This window comes from Chelonia mydas, chromosome 24 (assembly GCF_015237465.2).
Source record: "Chelonia mydas isolate rCheMyd1 chromosome 24, rCheMyd1.pri.v2, whole genome shotgun sequence".
Classification (NCBI taxonomy): domain Eukaryota; kingdom Metazoa; phylum Chordata; order Testudines; family Cheloniidae; genus Chelonia; species Chelonia mydas.
In genome coordinates, this window is record NC_051264.2 from 12,830,161 (window position 1) to 12,857,252 (window position 27,092).

The following is a 27,092-nucleotide window of genomic DNA, read 5'->3' on the forward strand; positions in this document are numbered from 1 at the left end:
CCAGAAATCCCTTGGGGCATGCGTTCGAACTGATAAAACCCTAATGGGCAGATGAAGGCTGTCTTCTCCTTATCTTCTTCTCCCAGAGGGATCTGGTAGTATCCACTTCGAAGATCCAACACAGAGAACCACTGGCTTCCCAGCAAACAGTCTAAGGCATCTTGCACTCGAGGCATAGTGTACTGGTCGACCACAGTACAGCTGTTTAGGGTGCGGTAGTCAATACACATCCGAATTTTCCCATTCTTTTTACGGACTACCACAATGGGTGAGGCGTATGGGCTGCGGGACTCTGTAATGATGCCATTCGCAGCCAGCTCCTGAAGATGATGTCGCACATCTTCCATCTCAGAGAGAGCAATCTTCCTAGATCTCTCCCTGAAAGGTCGAGAGTCATGGAGTCTGATATTGTGCTCTACTCCTTTTGCACATCCCACATCCCACTCATGCAGTGAGAACACCTTGGATCTTTCACAAAGTTTCTTCCTCAGGCGATCTTTCCAGTCCTCGGACACTGGTGAATCTCCAAAGTCAAACTTTGCTGGGTCTATTGTGGGAACTTGAGTTTCACACTGGGGTTTTACAATCGACTGGGGCTCAAAGAGGTCTGCTATCTTTTGTCCTTGCTTCACAACAACATCACGACTCGTTTCATTAGCAATCAGTATAGTCACCCTTTCCTGGGCTTCAACGGGTAGAGTTATGACTCCACTGGGGACCAGCACTCCTTCAGGGAGCTCTCCTCCCATCGGCTGCTCTATCATTGCTAACGTCCGTTTACTGCCTTTCAGACAGGTACTCATGACAAGCACTTCTTGCTCCGTCCTTGCAAGCACTACTAAGGGGGTCGTGCCCGCGTACTTCAGTGCCCCAAGCGGTAGCTCAGATGTCTCCCTTTTAGCGCTCTCAATTTTCCTATAGGCTTCAGCACAAAGCGTATGGATCATCAGGGTATTCAGGTACTGGTCCCCAGCCCGCCTTCTGCAGTAATCCGCGAGTACCTTGAAGAGACTGGAGTTGGTCCCTATCAGCACAGACATATCAGAGGTCCCTTTAGGGTCAGGGCATATTAAGGCAGCTGTGTCTACCTCTTCTCTTACCCCAGCAACCTCCTCTGGGAATTCCAGGTGCACTATGACATACCCTTGGTAGGGGTATTCATCCATGCTGAGGCCACACAGGCCAAGGCCAGTCAGTGGCTGTATAGGCAGGTGCCTAAGCATCTGCTGGTAGAATGACTGAAATATAATAGTCACTTGAGATCCAGTGTCAAGCACTGCTTTACACTCCACCCCTTCAATCCTCACCGTGACCTCTGCTCGAGGCCCTATCAGTCCTGCGGGGATCCCAGCTGGACAGTCTTTTCTGGGGGAATCTTCAAATCCTGCAGACCTGGGGGGTCCCCGTCCCCAGACCCTTTGGCAGCTACCGGATCTCTCCCAACTGATCCTCAGCTTTCCATACACTAAGGAGGGGTTTTCTTTATTACGGCACTTGGCAGCACTGTGTCCATCCTGACCACATTGGTAGCAGAAGAATTGACCTTTCCCCCTTCGCCTGGGTGGGATGGTGGCTCTAAGTGCGGGCTTCTCAATTGCCACCATTTGAGGCTTCTTATTCCTGGAAGTCTTAACTTGGTCAATGGTACTTTGCAGCTCAGCTATCCGTTCCGTCAGGACCTGCATTTGTTGGGCAAGTTCCTCTCTGGTGCTCACCATCAGTACACTGGCCACTTGCAGTGGTGTTGTGCTGGCTGGATCCGATGTTTGGGCTTCCCAAAATTCACTGGCAGCCTGCCTTTCTTCCTCCTCTCTGACCTCTTTTATCAGCTGGGAGTAACTTGGGGGATGTTCCCGTCGTTCTCTTAGCTGGAGATGAAGTAGAATCGGGTTCTGATACCGAGTTCCTCTTACAATTTGAGCCAGTCTGGTCTGATCCATCTGCTCTGCAGTCACTGCTCCCCTCATGACAGCTCTCTGAAGCAGTCTCTCCAGTCTCTGGATGTAGGCTGAAGCCTTCTCGCCCTTTTGTTGTCGGGAATTAAGGAACTTACAGTAGCTGTCTTCAGGGTCCTCTACGCTCCCAAAGGTGTGTTCAAGGGCCTCTAGGCAGTCCTTCACACTGACCCCAGGGTCAGTGAGCTTCAGGGTGCGAATCACACCTAATGCTGGGCCGCCAAGGCTCTCTATGAGGCATCTTCGCTTTTCTGCATCTGGTACGGCCCACTCTTGCAGCATTTCAGTGGTATGCTCTAACCAGGGTTCAAACTCCTCCTCCCCAGCAAATAATCTTAACTTACGACAAGAGTTTGATGCAGCATGGGACAGCACAACCTTTTCCAGTGTTTGCCCCAGAGCTTTTGTCCAATCATCAGCCGAGGCTGCAGCCTCTGAGCTAGAAGCTGCTGAGCCAGGGCCCAACAAACCTGACAAATTAGCCATTATACAAACAGTAATTTCCTCAAAATATAAGCACAAACAAAAAAATATAAATTGTTTTCCAATGTAGTGGATCACTCAACAGGTGCTTGCGAGAGGTACTGACCCAGGGAACCCTTCTGCCCATCAGAGTTGGCAGCAGCAAGGTTTCAATATCTAGGGGATCCATTCCAATAACACAATGCAAACCGGCTCGAGCCCCCACCCAGTGACCTGGGACAAATATATACCACCCCTGCTGCATGCCCCTTTCCCTCGGGTTCTTGAGTCCCAGCAATCCACAAATCACCCAAAGTCCAAAAAGTCCAGCCCCTGAGTTCAAAAGTTCATCTGCATAGTGTTACTCCCCAGTCTGGCTAAAATGTGCCTGTGGGGGGGGGGGGGGGAAGGGGTAAGGGGCACCTTACGTGTCCTGAAGCTGACTGCCCCACAGGGCTCTGCTCTGCTGTCTCACGACCGGCTCCGCTCTGCACAGCTTGCCGTCTCACAAACACACCGCTGTCTCACGAACGGCTCTGCTCTGCACAGCTCGCTGTCTCACAAACGGCTCCGCTCTGCACAGCTCGCCATCTCACAAACAGCACCACTGCACTCTAGATCTTCCGGCTCCCCACTACTTGACAGAGTGCTCAGTGATTTCAGCTCATAGTAGTGGGGGCCTTAGTGCTGGTGCACCATAAGGCCAAAGTGAATGCAGCACAGTGCCGGCAGCAAGACTCTTAATAGACCCAAAATTAGCTCTGACATTCCACAGTGGAGAGAGACAGAGGTGCAATTGGTGCTTCTGGCCCTCACAAAGGGGCCCACACCACCAGATACTAATACCTGTCTCAAGTCTCTCTCAATTCACACAGTTTTGGAACCCATGACCCTTGCCTAGCGAGTGCTACGTAGTTGATGGTGAGTCCCTCCATCATAGCAAAAGGCCAAGTACAGTTCCAAGCACAGTTCCCATAATCAGGGTAATAACAATTTATTCTTCCTGCCCCAATAACAGAGACACTGGGGATCCCACAGCAGCCGAAGTGACCATTTGGGCAGCTATGGCCTCAGTCTAGGCGGGGTGGGTGTGCCTATGCAAATGAGATCGGCCCCTGAAGTTTTTTTTTCACAACTTGCCACACCTCACCACCAGAGGTCAGGGTGGAGCTCATCCTGACACTGCTTACAGTAGTAATCCTGGTTGAAGAGGTAGGTGGAATAAGCTTCCAACAGCCCCTTCTCTCTCCCCTGCAGGAACAAATGCTTCAGAAATAGTCTCAGCTCATCTGCATGCTCTAACTTCTTCCTTCTGAGAAATGCAGCCTCCTCCCTCTGCAAGCCCAGCGCTCTCCTGATAATGTGGTTAATGAGCAAAGCTTCTCTGGCTGCAAGGTAGACTCTACAAAGCAGGAGGCCAAGCCTCTTATAACGTAATCGAGGTTCACAACTCTATCCCAGGCGAATGATGAGTTCAAGTCTCTGCTTTCTGCTCCCAGAAAGTTAGGAAAGAGAAGATCCCTGGGGCTTTCACTTAGCCCTGGTCTACACTACAAGGTTAGGTCAAATTTAGCCATGTTAGGTTGATTTTATAAGCAATGCGGCTACACATTCAACCCTGTTCTGTCGACCTAAAGGGCTCTTAAAATCGACTTCTGTACTCCTCCCTGGCAAGAGGAGTAGTGGTAAAATTGACCTTGCTGGGTTGAATTTGGGGTAGTGTAGACGCAGCATTGTGCAATTCGACGTTATTGGCCTCCGGGAGCAATCCCAGAGTGCTCCAAAGTGACCTCTCTGGACAGCACTTTCAACTCCGGTGCACTAGCCAGGTACACAGGAAAAGCCCCGGGAATGTTTGAATTTCAGTTGCTGTTTGGTCAGCGTGGTGAACTCACCAGCACAGGTGATCATGCAGTCCCCCCAGAATCGCAAACAAGCCCCAGCATGGAGTGAATGGGAGACACTGGATCTGATTGCTGTATGGGGAGAAGAATCTGTGCAGGCAGAACTCCGATCGAAAAGAAGAAATGCTAATATAGACGCCAAAATCGCACAGGGCATGGTGGAGAGAGGCTACAACAGGGACATGCAGCAGTGCCGCGTGAAAGTTAAGGAGCTCAGGCAAGCCGACCAAAAGACAAAGGAGGCAAACAGTCACTCTGGATCAGAGCCCCATACATATCGCTTCTAAGATCAGCTGCATGCCATTCTAGGGGGGGACCCTACCAGTACCCCACCCCTGTCTGTGGACACCTGCAAGGGGGAAGTCTCAAGCAACATGGAGGAGGATTTTGTGGATGAGGAAGAGGAGGAGAATGCGCAGCAGGCAAGCGGAGAATCTATTCTCCCCGGCAGCCAGGACCTTTTCATCATCCTGGAGCCAATACCCTCCCAAAGGTTCTCCCTGAAGCCGGAGAAGGCACCTCTGGTGAGTGCACATTTGTAACTACATGGGTTAAAAGCAATTGTGTTTAATGTTTGATTTGCCCTGACAACTTGGGATGCATTCACGTCCAGTACAGCTACTGGAAAAGTCTGTTAACATGTCTGGGGATGGAGCAGAAATCCTCCAGGAACATCTCCATGAAGCTCTCCTGGAGGTACTCTGAAAGCCTTTGCAGAAGGTTTCTGGGGAGGGCTGCCTTATTTCGTCCTCCACGGTAGGACACTTTACCATGCCAAGCCAGTAGCAAGTAGTCTGGAATCACTGGAGCACAAAGCATGGCAGCGAATGGTCCTGGGTTTTGGTCACATTCATGCAACATTCAGTCTTTATCTTTCTGTGTTAGCCTCAGGAGAGTGATATCATTCATGGTCACCTGGTTGAAATAATGGAATTTTTGTGAAGGGAACAGTAAAAGGACCCCGTTCATGCTGGTCTGTTTGCGCTTGGCTAACAGGGATCATCCCAGAGAATAGCCACACGGTGGGGTGGGGGGAGGGTTGTGCTGCACATCCACCCCAAAACTGCAGCCCCTCCTTTTAAATAGCAAACCCAACTGGCATTGCTTGCTATGGGAAAGGAGGGTGCTGCAGTTTGAAACCATTCCCACTGTGACGTTATTGACAGAATCTGTAACCATATAGATCACTGTTGCAACCACTGTTATATATTTGCAGCAAATATTGTACAAAGATTGTCATGTGAGGTGTCTATGGGAAGGTTATGATTTGCTGGTTATGATTATGCTATCTGTTTGCATGCATCATTTTTGTATTTAAAGATATATGTATTGGCTCTAGACTGTCGGTATTTCACACTTGTGCTATGCTTCTGGGTGACACCCCAGACAAGTTGGTGTCAGCTCTGCCTAGCCTGCTTGATGGCCCATTAGGGATCATCAGCTATACAACTGACACATTGAGAGAAGGCAGATACACCTTGTGACTCAGCAAGGTATGCAGGGACATGCCTATGGACAGAACTCTGACGTTTTTCTATGCCATGTGATGGACAGCTTGTCCTTGGGATAAAGAAAACAGAGACCACATGGCAAGAGACTATAAAAAGCTGCTGCAGCTCCTCCATCTTGTCTTCAGTCCTGCTTCTTACCTCTGGAGGAACTGTGCTACAAACTGAAGCTCTGAAGAAAGGACTGAAAGACCCATCCCAGCTGTGGATGTTCTCCAGAGACTTGATATGAACCTGCAGTTTATTCCATCACTGCTACAAGCCTGAACCAAGAACTTTGCCATTACTGTATGTAATTGATTCCATTTAACCGATTCTAGCTCTCATCTGTATCTTTTACCTTTTATGAATAAACCTTTAGATTTTAGATTCTAAAGGATTAGCAAAGGCGTGATTTTTGGGTAAGATCTGATTTGCATATTGACCTGGATCTGGGGCTTGGTCCTTTGGGATCGAGAGAACCTTTTTTCTTTTACTAGGGTATTGGTTTTCATAACCATTTGTCCCCATGACAAGTGGCACTGGTGGTGATACTGGGAAACTGGAGTGTCTAAGGGAATTGCTTGTGTGACTTGTGGTTAGCCAGTGGGGTAAAACCACAGTCCTCTCTGTCTGGCTGGTTTGGTTTGCCTTAGAGGTGGAAAAACCCCAGCCTTGGGCTGTAACTGCCCTGCTTTAAGAAATTTGTCCTGAATTGGCACTCTCAGTTGGGTCCCACCAGAACCAGCATTGTTACACCCACATGTTATGAAAGCGGAAGAAGCCAACCCCACGTACCCTTTGGCTTACCATGGCTGCCTGGAAACTGTTGCCCAGCCACATGTGATGTGTCACCATACCAGCAGGAGCTCAATATAAAAGGCAAAATGCAACCTTGTACCTAAAGCACGTGTGCTGTCTGATGTGAATTGCTTGATTCACTGTGAAAGAGTCTCCCTTTTGTTCTCAGAAATGTAACATCTCAAATTTTACTCTCCCTTTTTATTCCCCGTGCAGGTGCAAATGTTTCTATGCTCCCCGTATCATCTCTGTCCCTGAGGTTGTCGCAGATTAGAAGATGGAAAAAAACACACTTGCGATGACATGTTTTCCGAGCTCATGCAGTCCTCCCGCACTGATAGGGCACAGCTGAATGCATGGAGGTATTCAGTGACAGATGCCAGGAAAGCATCCAGTGAGCGTGATCAGAAGATGTAGGAGGCAATGCTGTGGCTAATGGAGGAGCAAATGGACATGATCAGGTGTTTGGTGGAGCTGCAGGAAAAGCAACAAGAGCACAGACCACCGCTGCAGCCACTGTATAAGTGCCTGTTCTCCTCACCAAGTTCCATATGCTCCTCACCCAGATGCCCAAGAACGTGAGTGGGGAGGCTCTGGGCACCCAGCCACTCCACTCCAGAGGATGGCTCAAGCAACAGAAGGCTGTCATTCAAACATCTTTGATTTGTAGTGTGGCTACAATAAGCAATGTGGCCTTGTCCTTCTCTCCTCCCCCACCCCACCCCACCCCACCCCGGCTACCTTGTCAGTGATCTCCTTTTTTTTTTTTTTTTAAATAAATAAAGAATGCATGAATTCAAAACAATAGGGACTTTATTTCCTTTGCCAGCTGTGATCGAAGGGGGGAGGGGGATTGGCTTACAGGGAAGTAAATTCAACAAAGGGGGCAGTTTTGCATCAAGGAGAAACACACACAAAAGTCACACTGTAGCCTGACCAGTCATGAAACAGGTTTTCAAAGCCTCTCTGATGCGCAGCGCCCCTAGTTGTGCTCTTCTAATCGCCCTGGCATCTGGCTGCTCAAAATCGGCTGCCAGGTGATTTGCCTAAACCTCCCCCCCGGCCATAAACGTCTCCCCCTTACTCTCACAGATATTATGGAGCACACAGCAAGCAGCAATAACAATGGAAATACTGGTTGCGCTGAGGTCTAACCTAGTCAGCAAACAGCACCAGCGCGCTTTTAAACGTCCAAAGGTACATTCTACCACCATTCTGCACTTGCTCAGCCTATATTTGAACTGCTCCTTATGACTGTCCAGGCTGCCTGTGTACGGCTTCATGAGCTGTGGGAGCAAGAGGTAGGCTGGGTCCCCAAGGCTAACTATTGGCATTTCAACATCCCCAATGGTAATTTTCTGGTCTGGGAAGTAAGTCCCTTCTTGCAGCTGTTCAAACAGCCCAGAGTTCCTAAAGATGCGAGTGTCATGCACCTTTCCCGGCCATCCCCCGTTGATGTCGGTGAAACTTCCCTTGTGATCCACCAGCGCTTGCAGCACCATTGAGAAGTACCCCTTGTGATTACGTACTGGTTGGCAAGGTGGTCCAGTGCCAAGATAGGGTTATGTGTTCTGTCTATCGCCCCACCACAGTTAGGGAACCCCATTGCAGCAAAGCCATCCACTATGACCTGCACATTTCCCAGAGTCACTACCCTTGCTAGCAGAAGGTCAGTGATTGCATTGGCTACTTGGATCACAGCAGCCCCCCCAGTAGATTTGCCCACTCCAAATTGATTCCCAACTGACCGGTAGCAGTCAGGCGTTGCAAGCTTCCACAGGGCTATCGCCACTCACTTGACAACTGTCAGGGCAGCTCTCATCTTGGTATTCCTGCACTTCAGGGCAGGGGAAAGCAACTCACAAAATTCCAGGAAAGTGGCCTTACGCATGCGAAAGTTTTGCAGCCACTGGGAATCATCCCATACCTGCAACACTATGCAGTCCCACCAGTCTGTGCTTGTTTGCCGGGCCCAGAATCGGCGTTCCACTGTATCAACCAGCCCCACTGCCGCCATGATGTCCCAATTGCCACATCCCGTGCTTTCAGGAATGTCTGTGTCCATGTCCTCCTCACAATCATCCTTGTGCTAGTGTCTCCTAGCCAGGTTCTGCACATACTGCAGGATAATGCGTGAGGTGTTTACAATGCTCACAACAGCAGTGCTGAGCTGAACGGGCTCCATGCTTGCCATGCTATGGCGTCTGCACAGGTAACCCAGGAAAAAAGGCGTGAAACAATTGTCTGCCATTGCTTTCACGGAGGGAGGGAGGGGAGACTGACGACATGTACCCAAAACCACTCGCGACAATGTTTTTGCCCCATCAGGCATTGGGAACTTAACCCAGAATTCCAGTGGGCAGCGGAGACTGCGGGGACTGTGGGATAGCTACCCACAGTGCAATGCTCCGTGAGTCGATGCTAGCCAAGGTATTGAGGACGCACTCCACTGACTTAATGCGCTTAGTGGGGACATACACAATCTACTTTATAAAATTGCTTTCTAAAGATCAACTTCTATAAAATCAACCTAATTTTGTAGTGTAGACATACCCTTACTGGACTTCTTCTTACTATGAAAGGACACTCTGGGAGAAGTCAGCTCAGTGTCACAGTGGGTCCATGACTTACTGAGAGTATCACAAAGGCCCTGCCTCCATCATCCCCCCACACAGCCAGAGAGATGAGACGGGATGGAATTGGGAAGCTCACAGCTGCTTTGCTGGGATCCAAGCATTTCCCTTCATTCACTGACATTGAGAGGCTGTCATGAAGTGTGGGGGAGTCAGGGCCCTGCACCCCCAACATCCTGCGATGCTTTTTGGCTTGGGGAGCGGGCCAGTCTCTGATCGCCTCCACCTTGGCTGGTTCTGCTTTAGGCAGCCGCTCCCCACCCAGTGGCCCAGGTAAGATACTTCAGCCATCCCCACCTTGCATTTCTCAGCTTTTATGGTCAGCACAGCCTCCTGGAGTCGGTCCAGCACTTGTTTAACCTGGGAGACATGGTCCTCCCAGGTCTGGCTAAAGACACAGATGTCATCCATGTATGCCACAGCGAAACCCTCCACCCCCCTCAGTAGCTGATCCACCAGGTGCTGGAAGGTAGCAGACACCCCCTTGAGGCTGCAAGGCAGGGTCAGGAACTCATAGAGCCCCAAAGGGGTGATAAAGGCAGATTTCAGCCTGGCATCTGCATCCAGTGGCACTTTCCAGTAGCCCTTTGTAAGATCCATGGTGGTAAGGTAGCAACCCCCCCCAGCCTCCCGCCTCCCCCCCAACTTGTCTAGGAGCTCATCAGGCCTGGGCATGGGGTTGGTATCAGATACGGTGATGGCATTAAACTTCCAATAGTCCACACGAAACCGAATCAACCCGTCCTTTTTGGGGAACAGCACCACAGGTGAGACCCAAGGGCTGGAAGATGGCTGGATCACCCCCAAAGACAGCATGTCACTGACCTCTCTTTCCAGGTCCTGAGCAGTTTTCCCTGTAACTTGGAAGGGGGAGCATCTTATAGGCATGTGCGATCCTGTCTTCACCTGGTGGACAGTCAGATTAGTGTGTCCAGGCTGACTGGAAAACAGCTGTTGGTACAAATGCAACACCCCCTTTGATCTCAGCTTGCTGGGCAGGGGTTAGATGATCAGAGCGGGGAACTGTTTCCAGGGAGGAGCCAGCTCCTGTCTCAGGGAATAGATCTACTAAAAGATCATCTCCCTGCTCCTTCCAATGTCCACACACAGCTAACACCACATCCCCCCTTTCATAATATGGCTTCGTCATATTAACATGGTATACCCAGTGGTGGTGTGCCCAGTTAGACAGTCCCACACACAGTTTACCTCATTTAATTGCTTGACAACCTTGAAAGGGCCATGCCAGGCGGCCTGTAGTTTGTTTTTTCTCTCACAGGGATGAGAACCATCACCTGGTCTCCAGTGGTATAGGCATGGGCCCGCGCCATGCAGTCATACCAGACCTTCTGTTTCCTCTGGGCTCTGGCCAGATTCTCCTTGGCCAAGCCCATGAGCTCAGCAAGCCTTTCTTGGAAGAACAGCTTCCCTTTCTTGGAAGGTCAAGACTTACTCCAGTGTACTTCCTGCCCCCGATTTGTCTAGCATCAGATCCAGGGGCCCCCTCATCCTTCTTCCGTATAACAGTTCAAAAGGCAAAAACTCGGTAGACTTCTGGGGCACTTCCCTGTACATGAACATCAGGTGAGGTAAGTACTTGTCCCAATCCTGCAGGTGCTGGTTCATAAAGGTTTTCAGCATCATCTTTAGAGTTCCATTAAACCTCTTCACCAGCCAGCCAGTAGCTATAAAATCCCTTTTAGTAGCTCTTCTGTAATTGCTCTCCCTGTAAAGGGTTAAAAAGTCTCACTGCTATGCATAGGTAAAAGGAAGTGAGTGGGCACCTGGCCTAAAGAGCCAGTGGGAAGGCTAGAACTTTTAAAAATTGAAACGACTCCCCTTTTGTCTGTCTGTGGTTCTCCCAGGGAGAGGCGGACAGGGACCAGCTATGCTGTAAGAAGTCTGGGCCAGGCATGAAAAAAATCATCAGTATCATACCTAGAAACTACTCATTTAAACCCCAGCTATGTAAGTAGACCAGGAAACGTCTAGGAAGACGCGATTAGGTTTATCCCTTTTATTTCTTTATGGCTTGTGGATTCCTCTGTGCTAACCCCAGGTGCTTTTGTTTTGCTTGTAACCTTTAAGCTGGACCTCAAGAGAGCTATTCTTGATGCTTAATTCTTGTAATCGACCTTTTAAAATCTAGCAATAGCTGAAGTTCCCAGATGTATTTTCTTTCTTTCTTTCTTTCTTTCTTTCTTTCTTTCTTTCTTTCTTTCTTTCTTTCTTTCTTTCTTTAATAAAATTTACTTTTTTTAAGAACAGAATCGGATTTTTGTGTCTTAAGAGGTTTGTGCACATGTTGTTTAATTAGCTGGTGGCAACAGTTGATTTCCTCTTTTTTTTTTCTTCTTCTTTCTCAGCTCTTCCCAGGACCGGGGGTGAAAGGGTTTGAGGGTACCCCGCAGGAAGGAATTCCCAAGTGCACCTTCCTGGGCTCTCAAAAGAGTTCTGCACTAGGGTGGTGGCAGCATCTACCTATCCAAGGTCAGAGAAAAGCTGTAACCTTGGGAGTTTAATACAAGCCTGGAGTGGCCAGTATTAATTTTTGAATCCTTGTGGGCCCCCACCTTCTGCACTCGAAGTGCCAGAGTGGGGAATCAGCCTTGACACCTGGAGACTAAGAGGTCCACCTCAGCTTGGCAGTCAACCAGTTCTGGTCAGTGGGAGGACAATGGGCTGAGGGGAGAGGACCCTGGTGACCTGACAAACCAGTTCCAGCCAGAGGGGAACAAAGGATGGATGAGAGAGGGTCCCAGTGACCTGTTTACCTGGAACGGAAGACAAAGGACAGGTGATACAGAGTCACTGGGCGATGCTCTGGAACTACTCCATATAAAGCCAGCCAGGTCTCTGGAGGAGCCTCCTCTCTCTGAGCATACTGTCTCCAGGGCAAGAAGCTTACACAGCTTCAACCTTCCTGGGTCTGACCTCGGAGCATTCAGCATCCCCTTCCACACTTTGTGCTTCCTGCAGCGAGTCCACACAGGCGGGGCTCCTGGGGAAGCCAGAGGGCCCTGCACCCCAACCCTGCAGTCAGACGTGACTCTCAGCCCGCCGATAAAACAGAAGGTTTATTAGTCGACAGGAACACAGCGTAGAACTGAGCTTGCTATTACAGAAATCAGTGACTTTCAGCCAAGTCCATCTTTGGAATCCTGGGCCAGATGCCCTGGATTCCCCTCTTCCAGTCCCCCAACACAGCCTGCCAGATAGGGCCATCCTGAGCTATTTTGGTGCCCCACACAGCCCCCCACCTCGTGGAGGCCTCTGGCCAGCTCCCGCCCACTGAGGCCTGGGGCCCCAAGCTGCTCTGCTCCCCTGGCTCCCAGGCTTGGGGGAAGCGGGGAACTGCCTCCCAGAACTCGCTGGCGGTGCAGCTGAAAGCTAGGGAAGTGGAGCAGGCTGGGGCCAGGTCACTCCACTTACCACACGGTGAGTGCAGGGTAGGGCCTGGCTGCAATCTTCAGGGGAGTGGGGGTGGACTAGGGTGGAGCAGGGGCGGGGGCCTGGGGAAGAGCTGGAGCAGAGGCTGGAGCAGCACACAGCTGCACAGAGCACCTGGAAATTTGGCCCCAAATTTCCTGGTGCCCTATGCAGCAGCATACTTTGCATATGGGTAAGGACGGCCCTGCTGCCAGATTACAGGGACCCAACTTCTGATACCCCCCGTTGCTCCTTCTCTTTGTCTTGCTTCCCAGGCAAAAGGTGTCACCTGGTCACATCCCCCTCCTGGGTCTCAGGTTACATAGGTGCAAACAGCTGGGCAGTCTCACCTGCCCTGAGTGCCTCAGCAAAAATCACACACCAAATTCCCACCACCGAAGTATTGGTGCATTACATAGGGAAACTAAGGTACACACAGTATTAGGATAGGACAGTAAGACTTACATGCATCATAAATTGAATAAAACCCCACTTCATCACAGGGTGTCTCTCCCCCTTAGTAACAGTTTGCATCAGCACCACACCCAGCCTGTTGTCTGAGGCATCTGTGAACACCAGGAAGGGTTTATTAAAATCCAAGATTAACACCACCAGGTTTTGGATGAGTGCCCCCTTTAGTGCACAGATTGCCCTCTGGCACTGCTTGGTCCAGAACACCTTGTCCGGCTTTCCCTTCCTACAAAGCTCCGTGAGCTAAAGTGTTGCATAAACCTCCGGTAGTACCCGGCCATCCCAATGAAAGCCTGGACCTGCTTCTTAGTCTGGGGAGCAGACCAATCTTTCATTGCCTCCACTTTGGTGGCTCTGGCTTCAGGTGGCTGCTCCCCACCTTGTGGCCCAGGTATGACACCTCTGCCATCCCCACCTTGCACTTTCCAGCTTTTATAGTCTGTCCTGCATCCTGGAGGTAACCCAGCACCCTCTTCACCTGGGACACGTGTTCTTCCCTGGTCTGGCAAAAGACACAGATATCGTCAATATATGCTAGAGCAAAGTCTTCCATCCCCCTTAGTAACTGATCCACCAGGTGCTGGAAGGCAGCAGGTGTCCCCCTGAGGCCAAAAGGCAGGACCAGGAACTCGAAGAGCCCTACTGGGGGGGTGAAGGCAGAATTCGTCTTGGCCTATGGGTCCAAAGGCACCTTCCAGTAGCCTTTGGTGAGATCCATGGTAGTGAGGGACCGGGCACCCCCCAACTTGTGTAGGATCTCGGTCCTAGGCATGGGGTAGGCATCGGACACGGTGATGGCATTGAGTTTCCAATAGTCCACACAGAACCGGATCGACCCGTCCTTCTTGGGGACCAGCACCACGAGCGACGCCCAGGGACTGGAGGATGGCTGGATCACCCTTGAAGCCAGCATGTCTTCGACCTCTCTCTCCAGGTCCTGGGCTGCTTTCCCAGTGACCCTGAATGGGGAACACCTGATGGGAGGGTTGGCTCCCATCTCCACCCAGTGGACAGCTCAATCAGTGCGCCCAGGCCAGTTGGAGAACAGCTGCTGGTATGAATGCAGCATCTCTCTGATCTATGCCTGCTGGGCAGGGGCTAGCTGATCTGAGAGGGGAACTGATTCCAGGAGGGGTCAGCCCCCGCCTGAGGGAGGAGTCCCACCAGGGATCCTCTCCCTTCTCCTCCCACTGCCCACACACAGCCAGCACCAACTTCTCCCTGTCCCAGTATGGCTTCATAATGTTGACATGGGGCACCTGGTGGTTGTGTGCCCGACTGGACAGTTCCACTACATAGTTCACCTTGTTTACCTGTCTGATGACCTTGACGGGGCCGTCCCAGACAGATTGCAGCTCGTTCTTCCTCATGGGGATGAAAAGTGTTGTCAGATGTCACCGGTGTGGTGCTCTGCTCTGTTCAATGTTGATAACAGTCAGCTGCGTGCGTGTGTTTCCTCCGTGTAATGCCCTGGCTCTGCGCAGATCGCTGACACAGCAGACCCCGAGAGAACCCCCAATGACCACAGACTCCAATAAGGTACAAAGACACCGGGCCAGGTTTATTGCCAAATGAAACACAGTCTCTAGCTCCCAGGATCAGACGTCTATGGTTCTGCTAGTACATATGTGCTCCCGGACAATGGACCGGCTCAGTCAGTGGTGGGACTCTCCACTGCCCCCTGGGATGGACAAAGACAGCCACTCAGGGGTGCATCTTATACACAGGTACAAACAAGTTACCCATCACGCCTGACACATCGAGGTACAGCCCCTCTACGCGTTAGGGTGCTGTCTCCCTCCTGGTACATGTTGGTTCGAACAAACAACTCTATCCATCATATTATCCTTTTGACTCTGTCTTTAGCCTGTTCCTCATTATCTCTGTGGAATGTGTTCATACCAGAATGTTCTGGTGCCATCCTGGCACATGTTCATCCTATTAGTACTCGATACCTTTTAGATATGTGTGTACGTGCAATTAGCAGCTTCCAACTTGTGTGAGCAGGGCCTGCCTCTGGCTCACAGCTTAACTTTGCTTTATGTTAGCAAAGTCTTCACCATTACTATAGTACAGGCCTCGGGCCTCATACTGGGCCTCTTATACAAGGATTTATGTGTCAAGGCCTCATCTTACTACAAGAAGTATCACCTAGTCCCCGGTTGCATAGGAGCAGCATGTGCTGAGCAGTCGTACCAGACCTTCTGCTTCCTCTGTGCCCTGGCTAGGTTTCCCCTGGCCATGAGCTCAGCGAGCCTTTCCCGGAAGGTCAGGACATATGCCACCACTGATTCTCCATCGGGAAAGGCCTTCCACTCCCACTCGTCTCTCATCAAGTCCAGGGGTCCCCTCACTCTCCTCCCATACAGCAACTCGAATGGGGAAAACCCTATGGATTCCTGGGGCACTTCCCTGTATGCAAACAGCAGGTGGAGTAAATACTTGTCCCAGTCCTGCGAGTGCTGGTCCATAAAGGTTTTCAGCATCATCTTTAGGGTCCCGTTGAACCTTTCCACCAGCCCATTGGACTGAGAGTGACACGCCAAGGCCTAGGTATGTTGGACCCCACACTTCTTCCACAAGCACTAGAGCAGGGTTGACGTGAAGTTGGACCCCTGGTCTGTAAGGATCTCCTTGGGGAACCCCACCCTGCTGAAAATGGTCAGTAGGGCGTCTGCCACGGTGTCTGCCTCGATAGAGGACAAGGCCACTGCCTCACGGTAGCGCGTAGCGAAATCTACCACCACCAGAATGTATTTCTTCCCCGACCGGGTCGCCCTACTGAGGGGCCCCACTATGTCCACAGCCACCTTCTGGAAAGGCTCCTCTATGATGGGCAAAGGTCTCAAAGCTGCTTTACACTTATCCCAGGCCTTCCCCCGCTCTGGCAGGAGTCACAGGACCTGCAATACTGTTGGACTGCGTCAAAAACCCCGGGCCAGTAAAGGTTCTGCAGCAGCCTCTGCCTGGTGCGCCGGATGCCCTGAAAGGGGGACATCGTGGGCCAAGTACAACAGTCTGCGGCGGTACCTCTGGGGGACCAACTGCCTCCTGGCCTCCCAAGGTTCAGTTTGCCCTGAACCCAGCCCATTCCCAGTACAGGAATCCCTTCTCCCACAGGAATCTCTCCTGGCATTCCTCCCCCTGGATTCTTCACTGCTGTGGCCAGCAAGGGCCCTCAGCTTCTCTAAGGAGGGATCTTCCTGCAGCTCCATCTGGAATTCAGCTGCTGGGTTTGAGGGTACAGCCCTGGTTGGCAGTGCCTCAGTTTCCCCACCTTGGGACAGAGGCTCCGGCCCAGCCCTGTCAAGCTCTACCCTCGAGCTTCAGTCCCCCCCTTTGGGAGGTCCCATATCCCTCGCTGTGATGTTCCCCTCTGGTGTTATCTGGACAGATGATCTGCTAGGCCTCTCCAATCCTTGACTCTGGGAGTCAGCCTTATCCTGCTGTGCTGTGAGAACCGCACTCCTGGGCCGTTCACGCACAGCATCTGGCATGTACGCTGATTCCAGCTACTTGCAAGCGAATGACACTAGCCAATGTCTCTGGTCCTAGATAGAACCTAGGAACCTCCGTCTTGCAGTGTCCAGTTATGCCCCCTGGCCTGGACCCCTGCCAGCCTCGCCTGGCGGTCCCCTCCCACTGGCACAGCCCTGTCAACTGGGGCCCCCTGGACTGGCGGTGCCCCCTCTCGGTGGGTTTCCATCCAGTTGACACCCCGCAGATTCTGCTTGGCCGCCATTTCCTTCATCTTCAGGCATTGCGCTACCTTGTGTCCCTTTTGGCCACAGTAATTACATTTCAGGTCCCTCAGGTCCCATGAGGGGGGTCACCTGCCCCAGCATTCCTGGGCACCCCTGAGTTGGGCTTCCTGGAGTCCCACCTTTGAGAGGTCTCTGGGTGACTCCCCTTCTGAGTCCCGAATGTGGGTCTCCCTCCTGCCCCCGATCTGCTATCCACAAACTCATCCGTCGGTGCACCCACACTGTGCAGATCTTTAGGTTGGAAGGTCCACTAACCACATCTTAAGGTCTGGAGGGCAGATGTCATACAGCTGCTCCTGTAGTAGTAGGATTTATTGTTTGTATTTAGTATAATTTAGAATGAAGTATAAAGAATTAATAAGATAATAATGTAGCATGTATTAAATGTATTGATGTATGATTTGACCATATCCTGCCAGCCACCCTTTTTGAATAGCAGAAAGGAATGGCCTAATGGACCATTTGGTAAAGATGCATCAGCCGGAATCTGTGTCTGAGCTGATTTCAAGGCAATGACAGACCTTTGAGGTCATCACTTTGTTGTAGGTTTAGCATATTAAAATAAGTAAAAGAATGCCATGATTGTTTTTCTTCTGCATTGCAGTTTGATGTTCCTGTTCAAAATGTTCTGTGTAAATTAATTCTGTTTTGTGTGTGAATGAGGAGCGGGTGTTAAGAGATAAGTGTGAAGGCCATCGCTGAACCAGATGTTCTAGGGAGCACCGAAGACAGATGCAAGGGCGCAGGAGGCTGCAACACGCCCCTATTGAAATATCAGAGGAAGGCAGATTGACGACTCTAAAGATGAGACAGGCACCTATCAATGGAGACAAGATAGCTGTGATCAAAGCCATCATGGGGTAACTCCCTGAGAGACTTGATGAAAGAACAAGATAAAGGATAATAAGGACAATTTAAGAAAACAAACAACAATTGATTACAGCATGACGGTGCAAAACTCATTGGTCCCAATGAAGGAAAATCACGATATAAACAGGGGGCCTTACCATGAAACTTTGGGTTCGTCCTGCCAAGACTTCCCCAGAGCATTGTGTCACGACTGACAGAACCCGGCTCCTACCTACCTGTGATCAATCTAGCTGGCCACTAGATTGATCCAGACTCTGGACTGGTAAATATAACATCAACTGGTGGGGCACTGTGTGTGTGTGTGTGTGTGCGCGTGTGTGCGCGTGGTGTGATTGAATGCATATGCTAATTGTTGTATCTTCAATAAACGCGGTGTATTGCCTTTTCCCATGAAAAAGATCCTGTGTGCTTCTTATAAGCATAACACTCCAACCCCACCAGGTTATACACATCCTCTACGGTAGTGGCCCCTCTGCCCTTCCCCCACTTGCAGATCTATTCCCCCAGCAGGTTGGTGACCTTCTTGTAAGTGATGCCTGAGGTCTTGCGTACGTCATGGAATCGTTTCCTGTATGCCTCAGGGCTCAGATCAAACTTCAGAAGCAAAGCCCGTTTGAACAGGTCATAGTTCTCCATCTCAATACCATCCATTTGGCTGAACCTTGGGACCCAGCAGGGGGATCAGACAGCGAAGCCTGTCTGCAGGGTCAGTCTGGTTCAGATCACAAGCCTTCTCGACGTCTGTGAGGTAGGCATCAATATGCCTCCCCCCTCCTTAAACAGGGGCAACAGTTTGGTGTCTAGATTCCCCACACTGGCATCTCAGGGCCCTTCCCCACTTACCCCCTGGCAGGCCCTCTTGGCCCGCATCTTCTCCAACTCCAACTCGTGCTTTCGCTCTTCTGCACGGTCCACCAGCCTCCACTTCTCCAGCTCCAGCTCCTTCGCTTTCAGCTCCAGCTCCAGCCTCCACAGCTCCTCCAGGGAGAAACCTGACTGGGGTCCCCCTGTGCTGACTGGGGAGTCAGGTCTGATAGACACCCGACTGCTACACGGACTGCCCCAATGGCTACTCCCTGGCTCTCCAGGCATCTGGGATCTGGAGCCTGTTCCTTGGACCGGTCGTTCTCTACAAGCTGAGGCTTCTTAGTGAACCTCCCAAAGCTCAGCCATCTCCCCCTGCACAGACGTGCCAGGTCCCTCTTATGGAGCTGGTTATAGGCCATTTCTGCCCTGGTTCCTTTAATTCCCTTGTTTTATCACTGGCAGCCACGCACTGCAAAGCTCACAGAGCTCATAGCCAATTGTTTACAGGGTGCCTCCGCGAACCATCCTCTGCTACCATGTTGTCATGGACTCACAGGTTGTGCCCACTCCTGTCCCCATACAGTCCCTGGGAGGAACCCCCTTAAGTGTGACAGCCCTTCTCGGGGGGTCCACTCTATTTAGGGGGTCAAGCCCCTCTGCCTCCTGGAACCGCACCTCTCTGAGCCTTAGCACGCCTGTCTCTCGCTCTGGACCCCTGTGGCCTCCACTCCGAGTGGGAATAATGCAACCCTGATCTCTAGACCAGAGCGACTTCCAGCCAGCATAAAACAGGAGGGTTTACTGAGCGTCTGAACACAGCATAGGAAACTCTCAGGGCCTCAGGCCTGACCTCCCTCAGCATTGTACATCTAAGTTTCTCCTGCATCCAGGTGGGCTCTGCCTGCTCTCTCTCTCCAGTCCCGAGCCCCCGCCCCGTGCTTTCCAGCTGGGCATCCGATATCACCTCCCCCAAGTCCTGCCTCTGTCCATTGTCTTCTATCCAGGTAAACAGGGTCTCCTGGTCCTCCTCTCCTCTCATCCGTCCTCTGGCCCCCTCTGGCTGGAACTGGCTGGTCAGGTCACCGGGGTCCTCTCTCCGCAGCCCATTGTCCTCCCATTGGCCAGATTTGGTTGTGACTCCCGAGCTGGCCCTCCCAGTCACCAGGTTGCCAGTCGCTGGGGTATCCATTCTCCAGGCCATTGGCTGGGGTCCCAGTTCCATCGCGGGTCCTCTGTAACAACAAACTCTCTCTCCCATCACCTCATTAAACCAATAACACCCAGGGAAACTGTGTCCCACCCCCTCTGCATGCAAACCATTGACAAAATCAAGAAAATCCCCCACTTTGTCACACTCACAAAGGCTCACATACAACATAACAAGGGAATATCCCCACTTCATCACACACCCCCATGGACTGGGCTGTTCCCCCCATGGCACCATGTGAGAGCACCCCCGCTGTGGGCCTGGGCTGTTCCCCACATGGCACTGAGCCAGAGCCACCCCTATGGGGCTGGGCTGTTCACACCATTGCACTGAGTGATTGCCCCCCATTGGCTGGGTTGTTCCCCCCATGGCACAAAGCGAGAGCCACCCACATCGGCTGAGCTGTTTCCCCATGGCACTGAGCCAGGGACACCGCCCAACGTGGGCTGGGCTGTTTCCTCCATGGCACCAAGGAAGAGCCACCCACTTGGGGCTGAGCTGTTCCCCCTGTGATAGGTTGGACCCCTGGGGGTGTCACCTTGTGTGCTTGGATGCCAGTGAGTCAGACTATTCTGCCAGTATGGGCCCCCTTTTAGCTGGTCTTGGTGGGCTAGACTCCCCTGCCTTTTCCAGCCAAGCACACAGGCAGGGCCATACCCAGCTACAGAGGGACAGAGATCGGCTCTGAGAAAACTCAGCTTAAGGGGCTTGCCACAGCACCCAGATGTCCACACCCCTGCCCTTGGAGTACAAACCCAAAATTATATGAAATTCACCTCTTCCCTCAATGTGGAAGAGGGTATACACAACTTCCCCCTGCCCCCAGTTAGAAATCACATAAACTGGGTTATACTGTAAACCAGAAATAAATTTATTGACTATAACAGGTGTATTAGTAGGGGAAGCTAAAGTGGATGGGAACCTGGGAGGCAGTGACCATGAGATGGTTGAGTTCAGGATCCTGACACAGGGAAGAAAGGAGAGCAGCAGAATACAGACCCTGGACTTCAGAAAAGCAGACTTTGACTCCCTCAGGGAACTGATGGGCAGGATCCCCTGGGAGAATAACATGAGGGTGAAAGAAGTCCAGGACAGCTGGCTGTATTTTAAAGAATCCTTAAAAAACAGGGACAAACCATCCCGATGTGTAGAAAGAATAGTAAATATGGCAGGCGACCAGCTTGGCTTAACTGTGAAATCCTTGCTGATCTTGAACACAAAAAAGAAGCTTACAAGAAGTGGAAGATTGGACAAATGACCTGGGAAGAGTATAAAAATATTGCTCAGGGATGCAGGAGTGAAATCAGGAAGGCCAAATCACACCTGGAGGTGCAGCTAGCAAGAGATGTTAAGAGTAACAAGAAGGGTTTCGTAAAAAGAAAAGGAGTACTTGTGGCACCTTAGAGACTAACCAGTTTATTTGAGCATGAGCTTTCGTGAGCTACAGCTCACTTCATCGGATGCACAGCATATCGTGGAAACTGCAGAAGACATTATATACACACAGAGACCATGAAACAAAACTTCCTCCCACCCCACTCTCCTGCTGGTAACTGTTACCAGCAGGAGAGTGGGGTGGGAGGAAGTTTTGTTTCATGGTCTCTGTGTGTATATAATGTCTTCTGCAGTTTCCACGATATGCTATGCATCCGATGAAGTGAGCTGTAGCTCACGAAAGCTCATGCTCAAATAAACTGGTTAGTCTCTAAGGTGCCACAAGTACTCCTTTTCTTTTTACGAATACAGACTAACACGGCTGTTACTCTGAAAGAAGGGTTTCTTCAGGTATGTTAGCAACAAGAAGAAAGTCAAGGAAAGTGTGGGCCCCTTACTGAATGAGGGAGGCAACCTAGTGACAGAGGATGTGGAAAAAGCTAATGTACTCAATGCTTTTTTTGCCTCTGTCTTCACGAAGAAGGTCAGCTCCCAGACTACTGCACTGGGCAGCACAGCATGGGGAGGAGGTGAGCAGCCCTCTGTGGAAAAAGAAGTGGTTCGAGACTATTTAGAAAAGCTGGATGAGCACAAGTCCATGGGGCCGGACGCGCTGCATCCGAGAGTGCTAAAGGAGTTGGCGGATGTGATTGTAGAGCCATTGGCCATTATCTTTGAAAACTCATGGCGATCCGGGGAAGTCCCGGACGACTGGAAAAAGGCTAATGTAGTGCCCATCTTTAAAAAAGGGAAGAAGGAGGATCCTGGGAACTACAGGCCAGTCAGCCTCACCTCAGTCCTTGGAAAAATCATGGAGCAGGTCCTCAAGGAATCAATTCTGAAGCACTTAGAGGAGAGGAAAGTGATCAGGAACAGTCAGCATGGATTCACCAAGGGCAAGTCATGCCTGACTAATCTAATTGCCTTCTGTGACAAGATAACTGGCTCTGTGGATGAGGGGAAAGCGGTGGACGTGTTGTTTCTTGACTTTAGCAAAGCTTTTGACACGGTCTCCCACAATATTCTTGCCAGCAATTTAAAGAAGTATGGACTGGATGAATAGACTATAAGGTGGATAGAAAGTTGGCTAGATTGTCGGGCTCAACGGGTAGTGATCAATGGCTCCATGTCTAGTTGGCAGACGGTATCAAGTGGAGTGCCCCAAGGGTCGGTCCTGGGGCCGGTTTTGTTCAATATCTTCATAAATGATCTGGAGGATGGTGTGGATTGCACCCTCAGCAAGTTTGCAGATGACACTAACCTGGGAGAAGAGGTAGATACGCTGGAGGGTAGGGATAGGATACAGAGGGACCTAGACAGATTGGAGGATTGGGCCAAAAGAAATCTGATGAGGTTCAACAAGGACAAGTGCAGAGTCCTGCACTTAGGATGGAAGAATCCCATGCACCACTACAGACTAGGGACCGAATGGCTCGGCAGCAGTTCTGCAGAAAAGGACCTAGGGGTTACAGTGGACAAGAAGCTGAATATGAGTCAACAGTGTGCCCTTGTTGCCAAGAAGGCCAATGGCATTTTGGGATGTATAAGTAGGGGCATTGCCAGCAGATCGAGGGACGTGATCGTTCCCCTCTATTCAACATTGGTGAGGCCTCATCTGGAGTACTGTGTCCAATTCTGGGCCCCACCGTAAAAGAAGGATGTGGAAAAATTGGAAAACGTCCAGCGGAGGGCAACAAAAATGATTAGGGGACTGGAACACATGACTTATGAGGAGAGGCTGCGATTGTTTAGTCTGCGGAAGAGAAGAATTAGGGGGGATTTGAAGCTGCTTTCAACTACCTGAAAGGGGGTTCCAAAGAGGATGGATCTAGACTGTTCTCAGTGGTAGCTGATGACAGAACAAGGAGTAATGGTCTCAAGTTGCAGTGGGGGAGGTTTAGATTGGATATTAGGAAAAACTTTTTCACTAGGATGGTGGTGAAACACTGGAATGCGTTACCTAGGGAGGTGGTGGAATCTCCTTCCTTAGATATTTTTAAGGTCAGGCTTGACAAAGCCCTGGCTGGGATGATTTAGTTGGGAATTGGTCCTGCTTTGAGCAGGGGGTTGGACTAGATGAACTCCTGAGATCCCTTCCAACCCTGATATTCTATGATTCTATGATTTTAAGTAGTTAAGGAGGTAGCAGACAGAACAAGGCAGATAACTACGAAAATAAAACGGAGCATGCAAACTAAGCTTAATACACTAAAGAAACTGGTTGCATGTAAGTTCTCACCCTAAATGTGGTTCTAATAATCATCTTCACAGGTCAGATGTCCTTCCAGCCTGGGTCCAGTTCTTTCCCCAAGGTCAGTCTTAGCTGTTTCCAGATGTCATCTTGGGTGTGGTAGCAGGGGAGAATTGATTACATGGATTACCTCATTCCCCATCCTTAAATAGGATTTGCATAAGGCAGGAGTCCTTTGTTTTCTAATTTGACCCTCCCTCCTCAACTTCTCGTGGAAAAGTACAGAATTCAAGATGGGTTCCAGTATCAGGTGACATGGTCACATGCCTCTGTAGGGCCCCTGTAGCCATTTTTCACAGGCTGACCCACAGGTTCACAGGAAGACTAAGCTCTTTTACAATCCATTGTCCTTGTTGATGGGCCATCCACCCTGTCTGGCTTTTTCATTGTTGTACCTGAAGTGTTAGCAGTGGGTGTCACCCAAAGTAGCATAGTTGAAATACAGAGACATAGTCAATATTCCTAATTTCAGATATAGAAATGATACATGCAAACAAATAGGATAATTATATTCAGTAAATCGTAACCTTTCCTATGATTCCTTAGAAGAGTTATCTTGCATAAAGCATATCTTAGTTATGTCATATTCCTACCACAGGCATATTTTCACAAAGAATATGAAGTATAATCTCACACCTCCCATGGCACCAAGCGAGAGCCACCCCTGTGGGCTGGGCTTGGCTGTTCCCTCCCAGGGCACCAAGCCAGAACCACCCCCATGGGGCTGGGCTATTCCCCCATGGCACTGAGCAAGAGTCACTCCCGTGTGGCTGGGCTGTTCACCGCATTGCACTGAGCGAATGCCCTCCCCCGTCGGCTGGGCTGTTCCCACCAGGGCCTTGAGCGAGAGCCCCTCTGCCCCGTGGGGCTGGGCTGTTCCCCCCATGGCACCAAGTGAGAGTCAGCCACGTGGGCTGGGCTGTTCCCCCCATGGCACCAAGCGAGAGTCAGCCATGTGGGCTGGGCTGTTCCCCCCATGGCACTGAGTCAGAGCCCCCCATCCCCCGTGGGGCTTGGCTGTTTCTCCCATGGCACCAAGCAAGAGCCACCCATGTGGGCTGGGCTGTTCCCCTCATTACACCAAGACAGAGCCAACCGCCCCAGTCGGCTGAGCTGTTCCCTCATGGCAGCGAGCCAGAGCCACCTTCGAGGGCTGGTCTGTTCCCCCCCATGGCACCGAGCCAGAGCCACCCACATGGGGCTGGGCTGTTCCCCCCCATGGCAGCAAGCCAGAGCCACCTCCGTGGGCTGGTCTATTCCCCTCATGGCAGCGAGCCAGAGGCCCCCCCTCTGTGGGGCTGGGCTGTTCTTCCCATGGCACCAAGCGAGAGCCACCCACGTGAGCTGGGCTGTTCCCCCCCATGGCACCCAACCAGATCCACCCTCTGAGGGCTGGGCTCTTCCCCCCATGGCACCGACCTAACCAGAGCCACACCCCCGTGGGGCTGGGTTGCTCCCCCAATGGCACTTAGCCAGTTCCTCTCCCCCCCCACGCCCCCCCGCCACATGCGCAGGGCTTTCCCCCCATGGCACCAAGCAAGAGCCACCCACGTGGGGCTGGACTGTTCCCTCCATGGCACAGAGCGAGTGCCCCCTCCATGGGACGGGGCTGGGTCCATGCCTCATCTCTGAATATACCTCGTCGTCTGATGACTATCCCCACCCCTCCCCAGTGTATGCCTTGCAGCGCCCCATAGCTGAGGTAGCTGCACACACAGCCCGGCAGACCCTCGCATCCCCTCCCAAGTATCTCTGTGCCTGCCTCCAATAAGATCCTTTTCTAGAGCTCCTCAGACATTTTTATCCCCATGTGGAAAATTTCGAGCTTGCCCTGAAAAATCACCCCCTGGCAGATTTTGATTCTGAAATGCTGCCATGCAGCTTTGTGGGAGCCAGTGTCACTCGGGTGGCCTCGAGCTCTCATTGGCCTCTCTAGGCCGAACTCCAGGATTGGACTACATGCACTATGCTCTCCATGCATCATGGCAGTGGTGTGACCAAGAGAATGATACAAAATGTAGTCCAGCTGGGGATCCCGGCCCATCAAGAAGAATGGGAATGTGAGGAACTCAACTCCCATGAGGCATTGCAGTGGCATTTCAGAACTGAAATGTTTCTGTTTTGAGCTCAAAGCTGATTTTTTCCCCAGCTCTTCAACATTTTTCCTTTGAGGAGAAATCCCAATTTTCTGTGCAAAGCAGGCACCTTGCATGAAATACTTTGTCCTGTCACACACCCGTTAAAAACCAGTTTCGATGGAAAATTTTTGATCAGCACCATCTTCTACCTGCAGGCAGGATTATGGATGCTAGGGGTCTCCAGCCTTCGTTCTGGCACTGTCACCTGCCTGATCATTCCTGTCAGACCCTGGTGTTTGCTCAGTGTCAGCTGCACCCGGAAATCTGCTCCCACGTGAGTCATGAGCCAGTCTCAGCCTGGTGCATTCCAGGCAGCTGAATCCCAGGTTGCTGGCTCAAGGGCATGGGGCAGGGCAGTCTGACGGGGTGATCCGCTCTCTGTCCTCAGCCCAGCTGCTGTGCCTCTCACGCAGTAATGCACCTGTGGGCCTTAGCTTTGCATATACAGCCTGGCCAGTAATCTCCTCCCATGCTGCCTGAGATTTCTCCCTCCAGGTGCTCTATTCTGGACTAGCACCTGGGAAAGGCTTCTTAGCTTTTTCACTCCCAGGGCATCCTGGAGGGCTACTGCACTGTCTGCCCCTCTATTGCAGCCTGCACTGGTGTCCCCTTCCCCTCCCTTTCAGCTATGGTCCTACCACTCCTACCAGTCTCTACCCATGCCCAGTGCAGGGGGTGGTTGGAAGGCTGTGGGACATCAGTTCCTATGCGGTGTGGTAGCATGTGGGGTGTTCCACCTGCTCGGGGTGTTCCCAGCCCTTGGTGGCTTCCCACAAACTATCATGGGAGCAGCAGAGGGCTGCCAAAAATAAGGGCTCCCAGCAGAGTCCTGGATCATCAGTTTGCAACAGCAAATGGAACAAATTCCCAGTTTGGCCAAAAAAGGGCTTAGATGGGGTAAACAGTGGGGCTGGGGGGCGGGGGGGGGGGCGAGTGACAAGGTTCAGGCCAGCCCCATGGAGAGGAGGAGGGGGCTCAGGCAAGTGGCTTGGGCCAGTTCTGTATGTGGGGAGGAGGGGCAGAGAGGGGCTGAGGCCAGCTCCACATGGGGGAGGGGGAGAGGGGCTTGTGACAGCTCAAATGGTGGGGTGGGGGGGAAGAGGGGCTTGTGACAGCTACACATGGCTTTCTATTGGCACTCTAGACCCGCCCCTTCCCGAGGCCCCGCCCCTGCACACTACATCCCCCTCCCTCGCTTTTCCCCACCCTCACTCACTTTCACTGGGATGGGGCTGGGGTTTGGGGTGTGGGAGAAGGTGAGGGCTCTAAATGGGGGTGTGGGCTCTGGGGTGGGGCCAGAAATGAGGGGTTCAGGGTGCGGGATGGGACTTCAGGCTGGGGCAAGGAGTTGGGGTGTGGGAGGGGGTGAGGGCTCGGCTGGGGATGAGGGGTTTGAGGTGCAGGAGGGAGCTCCAGGGTGAGGGCTCTGAGCTGGGGGTGCTGGCTCTGGGGTGGGGCCGAGGATGAGGGATTTGGGGT